Genomic DNA, 9,693 nt, shown 5'->3' on the forward strand with positions numbered 1-9,693 from the left:
CCACATATGGTCCAAACCAACGTTTTGAAAATTTCCGCAAAGTACTATGTTGATTATCCAAACTATTGTCATAAACAAGTACCCAGTCACCTTCCTCGATTGCTTTTGGTCTCAATCGATGTTGCTTATCGAATTGCGCCTTGTTTTGTAACCTTGCTCTTTTTAACCTTCCCAATGCTATCTGGACATCTTCCGTTCTTTGCTCCAATTGTCGAATCCTAATAGCTAGAAGTTCTTCTCTTGTCAATCCATCTTCCCATAGTAGCATACTCCAAGTAAGTACCTTTTCTTCAATCGGCATAATTGGTTTTTGACCTGTCATAAGTTCTACTGGCATATATCCTGTCACCGAGCTATGTGTTGTTCGATCAGCCCATAATGCAAATGACAAAAGCCGTGGCCACTCTTTAACTTTCCCATTACAAGCTTTAACCAATGCTTTCACAATCGGTGGGTGACCACGTTCGCTTTTTGCATTCCCTTCTGGATTATAAGCAGTAGTCAGTGATAGTTTAACTCCACATCTTTCAAAGAACTTACGAGCTTCTTGTGCATTTAATTCTCCACGATCTGCAGTGATTTTTCCTACGCACCCGTAATGGCAAATGACATCTTCAAGCAAAAACCTACAAATCCCCTCTGTAGATTTTGTCCTCAATGCTCTTCCTTCTACTAGATTTGATAAATCTTCACGAGCTAAAACCAAATATCTCATCTGCCATAACCCAACCGACATAATAACCAAATCAACAACCCATTTAAAATGAATAACCAGAGGATACGTAGGATGAAGACCATCTCGGTGTCGGATATTAGAATACGATTGACAGATTTCACATGACTCTACAAATGAGAGCACATCTCGATACATATTTTTCCACCAATATCGTTCCTTGAGTTTAGCAAAAGTAGCCCAGATTCCTCTATGCCCTGCCCATAAACTATCATGAAACTCCTTTAATAATTTTAGTTTTTCTTCCCTTTTACCTATCACTCGTTGTGGCATCTCAATTCCTTTCTTCGGTCTCTTCCATAAGAATCCATCTCGAAGTAAAAATCCATATGCTTTTTTTCTTATTTGTTTGAATTTTTCTGTAGGCCAATTCCCCTGCTTAGTCAAGGTATTCAAATAATGACCAATATCCAATAATTCTCCTTCATAAGATTCTTCAAGAAATAGCTTGTCTTCTCCGTTGAGATTTGATATTGAATAGAATTTCAATCCGACATCATCAATATCTTCAACCATTTCGTCCTCCCTCTCGTATCTTGCTCGAGATAGCATGTCTGCTACTAAATTGTCCTTCCCAGTGATATGCTTAAATTTTGGATTTAGTGACTTAATATAAGCAATCCATCTCAACATTGCAATATCTGGCGTTGAACAGTTAATAATCATTCTAAGCAATGGCAAGCAATCTGTTTCAATTACTACTACTGCTCCAATCAAATAGTCCTTTTAAGCTTTCATAGCCGAAGCGACTCCCCAAAGTTCTCTTTTGACTTGCGAATATGCACGCTGACAAATACTTAAAACTTTTGCCCCAAAACGAACTGCAAATCTACTCCCATTTGAATCATCTTGACCCACAACCCATCCAACGGCAATTGGACTAGCGTCTACAGTAAGAATCACTGGTCTATTGCACTTATAATCAACCTTCCTCAATATTGGAGGTGACATCAATAATTTCTTTAATCTTTGCATTGCCTGGATATGCCTTTCTTCCCATTTAAATCGGTAACCCTTGCGTAACAGTTCATATAATGGATCCGCTATGTGAGCAAAATGAGGGATCCAGATTCGATAAAATACACATGCACCGAAAAACCTGTGAACCTTTGTTAAAGAATCACAATCCTCTTTCATCCTTCCAATTGCATCAACTTTAGTCGGATCTGGTTTTCTTCCGTAAGATCCACATAAATGTCCAACAATTACAACCTCTCGTACTCCAAATACGGACTTCATACCCGATAATGTAAGATGAACTTCTCCAAGCTGAGTTAAAATCTTTTCACAATCTTGTATATGATCAACAACATATCTGCGACACCCCCTCGTATCTAAAGTTTCATCCTTGTCTCCTTCTCTGCACCCTTTTATAGGAACATCATCCAGAAAAGGCATAGTCTTTTTTGGAATAAAATCTCTCAATACCTTATTCATCCCATTCATCATATGCGCAACTGAGTTGGTCGCGCCTTGAGGAAGAGTGCACATTCTAACCAATCCAAGCGGTGTCCTCATCATTGTCACATCTCTACTTCTTTCGACAAGTTGAAATTGATCATAACCTGAATACAAATCACCCATTGAATAGATCGCCCTTCCAGCAAACGCCTCAACAAATTCATCCACAATAGGTCCAATTCCTGCATTCCTGACAGTTACTGCATTCACCGGTTGCATATCTTGAATAAACCGTAGTGATCCATTCTTCTTAGGGACCGTGAACCATCGACTAGAATACGGCGCAAATGAAGGTTTCAATATTTTCATCTTTAACTTTTTTTTCAATAGTTCCACCAATTTAGGTAAATGTGCCCTCGGTACTGGAATCGGTCTTAGATTCCAAGGTACATGCGGTACAGTGAAGATAACCATAGGTGTTATAATATTTGGATCCACACACCCAATTTCATGAGATTCGAAGGCAAACGATCTACCTTGTTTAGCCAACATCTTTTTGAAGCAAGTAATTTCTTCCGGTAATAAAGAACCATCAGAACCAATCTTCAATTCTTCAAAAGTCTCTTCAGTAAACTGATGTCCAATACTCATTGGATCTCTTAAACTTGCTTCTTTTGATGCTTCTCCCATTTGTTCTTTAGAATCCTCTGGTAATGGTCCGGCAACAGGCTTTACCTTCTTATCTGCCGTTTTATATTTCGTCTCTACTATGACTTCTGGTGCTTGAAAAGATTCCAGCATGGTATAAACCTCTCTCGAATGAATCTCAACAATCTTATCATTATCTCCTAACCCAATAGATGTAATCAATTCCAATGAATCTTTCAGTCTATTTTCTTCATAAACACCCAAAATCCTCTCATCCTCTTGCAATGCACTTATCTTGTGTAATTGTCCTTCAATATTATATAATCTTTTTCTTTCTTTTCTTTTAAAATCATCAACTTTCTTATACATAATATTTCCATTCTCCAATATACCAATAAAACTCGCATCAAAGGCACCTTCATCTCGCGAGAGTATCTCCTCTTTTGTACCTCCATAATCTCGCTTTACAGTGGTACCTCCCCAAAATCCTTAAATCCTTCAACAATCTTTGGCAATGGTTTCTCCCTCAACCTATCTCGATTCCGTTCATGGTTAGGAGGTACTGTTAGAAATTGTACAGCTTTCCTCCCATCTTCGCTCCGTACCCTTGCATAAGCAGAACCATCGTCAAGTACTTTTGTTTCCATCCGTGTTGCCGTGATATAAGGTTGTCCTAAAATCAACGGATAAGACGTTGTATCTTGAACGAAGAAATGTTGCTCCGTCGCAACATCCCCAATCCGAATTTTGACATCTTGACAAGCTCCATATAATTCACCTCGTGTATTATTAGCTGCTCGTATTGCCCATCCATGTTCCATATCAATTGGCCATTTTTGCTTCTTATAAAGATCTTTAGACATGAGATTTATTTCAGAACCATGGTCGACCAAAGCAACTATTGGTTCTTCTATATCTCCTACCTTCACCAATACCTCAGTAGTTGCCCTTGCCCAATGCTTTCGAGTATAATGGCTCAAAGTTTCCATTTCCTTGTCACTAGAATCTTCGAAACGTACTCGCTGATTATACCCATTCTTTTCATTTGTTGGTTGCTTGTAACCAATATCAACCTCTTCTTCATCTCTACATATTCTTGCATCAATAGCATGACTCATTCCAGTTTTGCCCATTAATTGCCTCTTTCGGTTAATGCTGTTAATGATAACATCATGAATCTCTTTCTTTGCAATTCCCAAGACTTCTTTCAATGTGAATTCCACCTTAGCGTTTAATATATGTTCTTCCAACACCCCTTTCAAATTTGTTGCCGCTTCAATGTCAGAAAGTAGCTTATAAGCAATTGATTTGCCCTTATCTTTTGTCTCCATTGTTTTTTCTCCCAATGATGATGAGGTATCCTTTACAGGCAATTCTTGTAAAGCTGCCTCCCGAGCCTTGTCTCCTTGAGTTTGCCTCTTAAAAGAATTTCCTTTTCTAGTATCATCAAAATTTCCTCGTCTCTTTTCTTCCATCAAAGCTTCATGTTGGCTCTTAGCAATATATGCATGAACTGAAAGAGACTCAACAGGATCCTCCCAACATGTTCTACCTCGTATTGTAGCTGCAGTTCTCAATAATGCTTCTCGAGGTAATTTCCCTTCTTGCATTGTAGAAACGGCAGAAGCCCAAAACTCACTAGTTTCCGTACTTCTACCAATTTCATCATCTACTCTAGCACCATAACTTGCACTTTCTCGTGCTACTGTTTCATGCTCCTTTAAGTAATCTTGAACCAATGCTCTCATTCCTCCCTTGCCAAAATTGGTTTGAAGAAGATCCTCTCTATTTTTCAATGCTATCTTCCCATCTTTCCGGCAAATAATTCCCTGCCGTATCATATTATTAAATTCATTGCAATCTTTTCTAGTGTGTGAAGCATCATCACACCAAATGCATCTTTGTACATATCCTTGTTTTGAAACATTCTTCAAATTGTTTATAGAAGTATTCTCTTCAAGTCTTGCCAATTTGATTTGAAGATCTCGCATTCCTCGTATAATTTCTTCCATACCCATATCTGCTTTCTTTGACAAGGATGTCGAAGGTTGAACTGTAGGCATTGTTGGTGGTGTTGTACGTACTGGAGCTTTGGGTGCTTGTACTGTTTTCGGAATATTGCTCCTATCCTTCCTCCTTTCTTTTTTTATAAGCAACCCCACCGCATCTTCAACGTTCTTCCACTTCGTTGTCAATCCTTCATCTTCTTCTTTGTCTTCAAGAAGGGATTCTAATTTCTCTTGTAATTCTCCATCAACAGCTTGAAGAAATAGATCAACTTTGTTCGGCTCCAATGTCAATTTTTCTACCTTCGATAATTGAGAGTACTGCCTCTCAAATTCCCTTAGTAGCTCTGTTGCTTGCAAATTCTTATTGGGCCGTTCAATCCATCCCAGAAACAGCTTCCTAGTAACGCGATCAGCATCTTCCAAGAAATATTCGTCTTTCAATGTATGTGAAAAATCCTCCCATGAATTCCCATAACGATCCGTAATCGATGTAATGTGGTCCCTTATCTCCGGTATCGTGGCAAGTCCAAATAGTGCAACCATTTTCTTCTCAGAAACCCGATTGAATTCCATTTCACGAACATAACATCTTAAATACCTTGAAATATTCCTCCCATCAAATTGATCAATTTTATTGACCACTGCTTGCAATGCTTTGGTTGCCAAAGCTTCCTTTCGATCATTGCTTTGCTGTTGCTGCATTGATAATGAGAAGGCTTGAAACAAACTAGCAATAGACGGATCCATGTGCATACCTTGTCCTTTAGAAGACTCCCCACCAGAAACTCCTCCCAAAAATCCTTCAAAATTTTTATTTTCGTTTTCCATAAAAATAAAGATAAAATCAACCGAAATCCAATACCTTCTACCTCAAGCTTTCAGGTCGGGTTCACCACTTTTTGTCGTATTACGTGCTTTCCTGCTCGAGAACGCGCCGGGCGTCTGGCTGTAGAAGGTAGTATGGAGATTCGTCGATAGTCAAGCAGTCTATCAGTTTTGACTGCTAGAATATAAACGACTGCAACAATGTACCGTAAATCTATATGGATGCTCTTCGACTGCTTGTCGAAGTCCTTTTTGCCCCAGCCGGTAGGTCTCTAGACGTTACAGAGAATCCCAAACAACCCAAACTGTTAATCTTCAATACCGCTTTGTACTTACGATCTTGTATCCACTGACTGTCTTATTAGATTAACCCAATAAATTTCATTCACTCCGCAAACTCAATCCTATAGACGCCCTTTTAATCCTTCAATCACAGACGTAACTCGATTTCACAAAATAGTCAAGAGTATTCAAACCCACTTCATTAAAAATCTCGATTCACCATTACAATACTGACTTCAGCAGCGATTGCCTCAGCCTTCTCAAAACTCTACGAAGAAGAAAAATCCAAATTCTCTGTCTTTCCTTCCCCGACCCAAAGCATGAAGCTCCTCTCTCTAATCCCTTTGATCTTCAAAAACCTCCAATGAAAACCGAACTAGTAACCTTGCAAAAGCTTGAAAACTAGCTCCCCCCGATTCCCCAGAGAAAAAAACCCCCTTTCAAAACTATATCCCCCCTAACCTTATCCTCTGAATTTCTTCAATCTTCCGTCTTAGATCCGGAATTGGCTCCCACCTCAAGCTTGGATCCGAAATTGGCTCTCGCCGTCAAGCTTGGATCCAAAATTGGCTCTCGCCGTCAGAGCTTTCTCCTCCGTTTTTACCTTTAAGAAATCCATTTACCGAAAACAACGTTCCCTGAAATGGCACAGAGAACAGGACAGCCTGAAACAGAATCGAACCCCGTAATCGGGACCACATTGAGTCGCCCGACCAATTCAGGTCCCATATTGGGAAAGATGCCTGTAGTAACCTGGATGTTCCCGTAATTGGGTCAAATTGGTCCTCGCGTCAGATTGGCTAAGACCCATAGTAAGACCTGGATTTCTCGTAATTAGATTGCATTGGGTTGACCGGCCAATTCAGGTCTCATATTGGATAAGAGGACCCGGATTGGATTCTCGAAATTGGATCCAATTGGCTCTTCGAACCCGTCGTGTGAATTGGTCCTTCTCTTCCTGCTGACTCCCGTTATTGAAATCGAATGGAGCATTTCAGTATGCCCCGGCTGACTGTAACGGAGTGATTGAACCTGACCACTCAGTATTTGTATTGGAGTTGGTCGATGCTCCCAATATTCGAGGTAACTGAATATTAATAAAATTCCTCTTTCTTTTTATTTTCACTGTATACTCGTGTTACAACACGACAACGTCATGACTTTCTAGTAGCAGGACATTTTGGATATAACAAGACTTTGGAGTTTATATCTAGAGATTTTTGGTGGCTACGAATATGAAAAGATGTGAAAGACTTTGTTCAGTCATGCAACATTTATTCAAAATCAAAAACTCCCTATGATGAACCTTACGGACTTCTTCAACCATTAACCATTCCAGAACAACTATGGTCTTCTGTTTCTATAGATTTCATCATGGATCTTTCAATCTCAAGTTCTTATGACTCTATATTTGTAATAGTAGATCGTTTTATCAATGTGGCACATTTTGTACTATGTACAAAATCTATCATAGTTGAAGAAATAGCTAAACTCTTTCTTTATAATATTAATTGCTATCATAGTTTATTCGAGGATATTATATTGGATAGGGGAACTTAATTTATATCAAGATTTTGGTGGACTCTCTTCAAGATTCTAAAAGTGGATATAAAACTATTTTCAAAATTCCATCCTCAAACTGATGGACAAATAGAGCATGTTAATCAAGTTTTGGAGCAGTATTTAAGATGTACCATCAACTATTAAGAAGATGATTAGACAACTCTTTTGCCATTAGTAGAGTTTGCTTATAATAACACATTATATTCTTCTATAAAATAAACACCTTTCTTTGCTAGTTATGGTTATCATCTACGATTTGATAGTTTTGACTTTTTCAATCCTGCAAATGTAACAAAGAAGGTAGATGTTTTTTATCAACAACATCCATCAAAATTAAGATGAAGACCTTCTCTACAAAAGAAACAAGATCTAGGTAAGATAACATTCTACTTTCAATCCTTGTTTGTACCTTCTTTGTATTTGTGATGTTAAAGAAATGAAGAACTAATAACTAGCGGATTTGATTGAAGAGCCTTTGTTTGCTGATCTGTCGGATGAGACATTACATTTGTCACAAACTTCAAGATGATGTAATCGAAATGAAGATCCTCAAGAACGACATGTTTTTCTTTGAATAGATTGCAAGATACAATGCATTTGGTATCATGGCCTTGGAAGAGACTCTCAATGTTTGGTAATTTTATTAGAGGTAGAAATAATTCTTGACAGTGTTCCAAATGTTTTATTTGAAGGAAGTTATAAAGGCCTCAACAATGACCAAATAATATGATAGTCTTCTCGCCTTGGTATGGGATACTATCGATGGTTGAGAGGCCTTATCAACCATCTTCAAAGAAAACAAAGATTTGAGTATGTGGCAAATACAATTTGTTGCATTATAGATTTTTTCAACATATGATGACCACTCCTTGTGGAACGCATTCCTAGAAGAGGGGATAATGTCATCGACATACACATGTAAGCTAGTAATTATCTATATAAATAGGTAGAAGTAGATAGAAGTAGGTAAAAATAAGTTAATTCTATAATATCTTCTAAAGAAGCTTCTTAAAAGCTTAATAGACACTGCTTTGACTTTATACGTATCTATTGTTGAATTTTAGGTTAGAAACTTGGTCAACAAGTTAATCATGTGCCACACATTTTGGTAGCTTGAAGAACAAGCTAACTATGTGGCATATATATAGAAAAATTTGCCTTATAAGTCAAGGCATGTATCCTACAAAGTCAACATATATTAGATGTCTTATAGAACATCACCACGTAGCCCCTAATTAGATAATATATATAGAGACAAGAGTGAAGCATTCTTCACTCTTGTCAACTCCTTTCTTGCTTGTAGTCCAGTTTCAAGAGTCTCAAGTTTTCTTGTCTTTTGGCAATAAGCCATTCCAATTTCTTTTTAATATACGTACTTCTTTATTTCTATATTGTCACTTTTTTTTTGACATGGATTTCATTGATTTATGCATCATCTTCCAGTTCATGTCTTTGACAGATAGTTGATAAAGATTTCTTTATATTGCTTATTTTTCCAGTAATAGATAATTGTCTAAATTCGGCTAGATGAAAGACTATTCTATGAGTGTAATAGATTAGATTATAGTGTAAGAAGAAGTATTTGAAAATACCATCTTTAGGGTCAAATTTGCTGAGTTGATATATTACTTGAAATTATAACTAATTTACTTGGACTATTCAGATTAAAAGTAGCTTGTTTGCATGCATTTTTTGATGAGGATTTATACATTAGCTTAAGTTGCAAAGTCACATGCTTTATTGAGGTATTGGATAGTTGTTGAATTTGATTTTGTAATTGACTTTTTAGAATTTATGTTTAATCGAGTTGCTACTTTGTTTGGTTTGGTTTGATTTAGTTTTTCTTTTTTCTTTTTTCTTTGATTGGATATGTAATACTTTGTTGTAATCTAATTTTTACATTATGTATAATATGAAAAAGTCTTATTTATTACAAATGACTATTTTTTTTTTATGATGAAGCATATTATTATGATTGAATTAAAGTGGCGATTGCTTGTTTATATGCTTGAAAATATATATTATATTGAACCATTTCAAAAAATGATATAACCTACATACATTAAATGAAGTGAAGTTGATGTTGATGAATGAATGTATTTTTTGTGTGAATATTAAGTAATATATTAGAGATTGTAGAATGAAGTAATTAGATGTAGAAAATAATATTAGTTAAAATAAATAATGATATTTATGTATGTAGATTTTTAATTTAAGATGTAAAAATTAAAT

Source organism: Physcomitrium patens, chromosome 20 (genome assembly GCF_059467195.1).
Source record: "Physcomitrium patens ecotype Gransden chromosome 20, ASM5946719v1, whole genome shotgun sequence".
Taxonomy (NCBI): Eukaryota; Viridiplantae; Streptophyta; class Bryopsida; order Funariales; family Funariaceae; genus Physcomitrium; species Physcomitrium patens.